This window comes from Pteropus alecto, unplaced genomic scaffold (assembly GCF_000325575.1).
Source record: "Pteropus alecto unplaced genomic scaffold, ASM32557v1 scaffold53, whole genome shotgun sequence".
NCBI classification, from domain to species: Eukaryota; Metazoa; Chordata; class Mammalia; order Chiroptera; family Pteropodidae; genus Pteropus; species Pteropus alecto.
The window spans coordinates 2,681,099-2,685,129 of record NW_006434366.1 but is presented as its reverse complement, the minus strand read 5'-3'; positions in this window follow the sequence as shown (position 1 = coordinate 2,685,129).

Sequence of the window (4,031 nt, the reverse complement as noted above, 5' to 3'; positions counted from 1 at the left end):
TCAGGAAGGATCCCGTGTAGGTCTGGCTCCTGCGGCTGCCCAGCCCCCCCACACCTGCCCAGAACCCCTCTTCGTTTCTCGCTCCAATACATCCAAATTAGAGGTGCTAGCTCAAGACGCCAATGCAGTCTTCACCTGGCCTCACGTCCTTTCCCTTTCATGAGGCCTCCTGTGTCAGGAAGGTGCCCTGACAGCCCAGCCTGCAGGCAGAGTTCAAGGGCTTGGAGGCACAAGCAGGGGCAAAGGGAGGCCCATCGGCCTTGGCTTCCCCTTCCCAGGGAACGGCCAGGGTGCTGCACTGGGGTCCATGCCGTGGGTTCTCTGGGTGACGGTCACATCGCTGAGGGTAAAGCAAGCCACAGTCGTGAGTGGGAAATATCGCCCTGGACCAGTGGGGGCTTGAAAAAGAGGCCAAAATAAAAGAAAAAGAGAGGGAGAGAAAGAAAGAAGAAGGGAAGGAAGTCAGGGAGGGAGGGAGGGAGGGGAGAAAAGGCCGGACCGGAAGCGGATCGGATTTCCGGCATGCGTAATGCGTCATGGGCGTTTCACCCCTTTTCCTTTGTCTTCCTCCATCTCACATCCATTTTGCAGACGAGGACAGTGAGGCCCAGACTTCGAAGCGGAGGGCCCTGGGCGGACGTGCCGCTTCCCAGCCCAGTGACCTCGGGCCGGTCACTTAGTTCCGCCAGGCTTCGGCTGCCTCGTCTGCAAGATGCGTGACGCATGGACGACTGCTTCGCAGAGCTGTCAGGTAAGTACGATCATGCACGCGGTGCCCGGCACACGTCTCCCGTTCAAGCCCAGGTGCTCATTAGCATGATCGCTTCTCAGTGAGTCGCTGGAGGCCACACAGCAGCGAAGAGCGGGAGTTTCGACTCGGATCTGCCAAGTCCCGGGCACGCACGTCTCGCGGGCCAGGCCGACTCGCTGACGAACCAGGCGGGTGGCCTCTGAGCTACAAGCCCCGCCTCCCGCAGGCGTCCATCCCCAGGGAGGGAGTGGACACCCAGTGTTGTTGCCTGCCCAGCAACCGTTGCTTTTTATTTTGGAACCAGCATTTATCTTTCTCGATCTGTGAGATATTTTTGTGGGGAAAGATTTCTTTCAGGTGGGTTCCTCTGGGAGTGAAGGTCATGTTTATGAAGGTGAGCGTCATACAAACGAATAAAGTCCCCCCTGTGATTCAAAAATACCGCCTATGGGTGACGGGCCTACGAAGGCAGTGTTGAGAAACAAGGAACAACAGACCCCTAACGCTATCTTTTGGGCACCTGGATACAGCTGTGCCTGAAGCCCTCATCTGGATAGTTTTCACCTCTAGCCGATTCGAATCCAGTTTCTGACCCTTGCAAAGACGAGTGCCTGACTGACTGCTATCGGCTTGTCTGATGCTACGGCTCACATATCTTAAACCATACCTGACTGACTCAACAATATAGAGACTAGACAGGAAAACGGCAAAAACAAATAAATCAGAAACTTTCTCTTTCTTGCTCTCTTTCATCTTTTATATATATGGTACCTCGGTTAATAGTTGCTAGATGAGTGTACAATCATGTTCAAGAAAGTCCCTCCCCATTATCACTTATTAATATCCTAGTTACGTGCGTAAACATGATTATTCATGTAAATACCAGAGTCGTCTGCATGAAACCTGTGTCGGTTTCATGAAAAGATATCAAGCTCCAACTCTGGTGCCCCTCTGAGAAAACCAGAGTTACTGGAACCTAATTAAGAATGTATATTTTTCTATTCACAGTCGGAAACCTTTCTTGCCCGTTGCACTCCTCCGAAGTAAGAAGCATTCAGCAAATATTTACTGTCTCCTTCCGTGTGCCACTCTCCTAACTTGCCTGAATCGGGATAATCAAGATAAGTAAAACCATCCCATCATTTCTTAGATATTTAGCATTCCAACGAACAGGAGAAAAAAAAAGCCCTCTCCTCGCCCTTCCCGGGCTGACTTCTCTCTCTTGCCGTCCAGGGTCCAGGGTCCTGACCTCAGCGCTGGCTTTGGTTGTGGGAGGCTTTGTGAACCCATCTGCTGGGATGGTGAGTCACGGAGTCATAAAAGAGAATGTCTCCCAGCTAACGTCACACCAGAGCAGAGAGCGTTCCAGCTAAGCTGGCTGGTGACCTGGCCACCCCTGAGGGGAGAAGGCGGCAGATGTGGGAGGTGGAGGGCCCGCTCCACACAGACGGTCACCCCATGATGACCTCACCTGCCAACCAGTGACTCACGCCCACTGCTCCCGCCTCCTGGCCAGATCTTGCTCATTTGGAATACCTGAGGGGAATACCAACCTCCTGTATTTAGCAAAAACACATGATTGTGAGCTATTTTTAAAGGTGTGATGTTTTCTTACTTTCAAGTAGAGGCAGCAACCTCTGGAAAGCCAAGAAATGGGTCTTATGTTAAAGCTGCTCCTGCTTTAACAAACACACGAGAACCCCCCTCGGAAAGAAAAAATTGAATTCGAATAGGCAGGGGTAACGCAGTTTCTTTTTTTTTTCTTCATTGTAGTAAAATATACATAAAATAAAACGTAACATTTTAATTGTACATCTTTGAGTGTACAATTCAGCGGCATTAAATATATTCACGACGTTGTGCACCCGTCACCACCAAGCATTTCTAGATCTTGTTCACCATCCCAGACACTCTGTACCCATTAAGCACTAACTCCCCATCCTCCTTCCTGCCCCCCGCAACCCTCAAAAACCTCTATTCTACTTTCAGTGTCTATAAATTTGTCTGTCCTAGAGACCTCATGTAAATGAATCAGACTAAATGTGTCCTTTCGTGACTGGCTTATCTCATTTAACATAATGTCTTCGAGGTTCATCCATGTTATCGTTTGTGTCAGAATTTTACTCCTTTTTAAGGCTCAGTAATATTCCATGGTGCGTATACGCCATATTTTATTTATCCGTTCATCTGTTGATGGACGTTTGGGTTGTTTCTGCTTTGGGCTTTTGTGGGTGATTAAAAGACTGTTTTCTTTAGCCGTTGAAAAGTCCTCTCTTCCTGGAGTTCACCTGTACATTGCGGGTAAGGTAAGCGGTTCTGACGACTCCTCGTGACAGCTGTGAAGGTGACATTAAATCCTGGGCAGGGAGGTGTTTTCTAGCTCTAAAATGTCCTATAAAGATATTCTCACCTTGTTTATACTATTTGCTTAGCAACTCTTTTTCTCAGGGAGATGAGAGGAACCCTACCCTAGCCTGCTTCCAAAATATAACACATTTCAGGTGGAAATGGTCCGACTAGATGAGACTTTCTGGGCGCGTTCACACACACCTCCCTCTCTTCATGCTCTTCAGGGCAGAATGCATTGTCGGAATGCATACTATGGCCAGGACGCACGCCTGTCGATGACCAAGTGTCCCTCCGTTAGCTGTGGGACATGGACAGTTCTCTCTGTGCCTTGGTTTCCTTACCTGCAAAGTAGGAACCGAAGCGACAGAACCGACCTCACGACTTGCTGAGAACATCAGTTGCGGTGATGGTCACAGAAGGCTGAGCACAGCGCCTGGCAAGGGGTGGGCATTCGATCAATGCCAGCTGGATTGACATTATTATCATGCATTTCTCATTCCTTCTTTAGAAGTATTTTCACCCTGAACCTTCTCAGTTGTTAACACATAATTAAAGATTAAATGCGTGGTCTCAGAGGAGTAAAAAGGTTTCAAATCCAGAGACCAAGGGTCATATCTGCCATTTTAACTGATGTTTTGAGAAGTTGCCTGGTAATAGGTAAGGACTCTAGTTTAGGACTCAGATCTATCTGATTTTACTTCTTGGCTGGTTTCAGATGAGCTGGGTATCGAGTTCCCTTCTCCGCAGAAGAGCGTGAGACCTACCTCCTTGCAGTGAGGCTGAGGGGGTTGACGCGGGTGCAGCCCCACAAGTCAGTGTTCGACACCGGCTCGCTGCACGGTCGCTATCACCCCTCTCCCCGCCCGGCGCATTTAGGTGCTCGGCTTCAGCTGGCCGGAGGGACTTAAACTTAGCTCCACTGAAAGTGGAT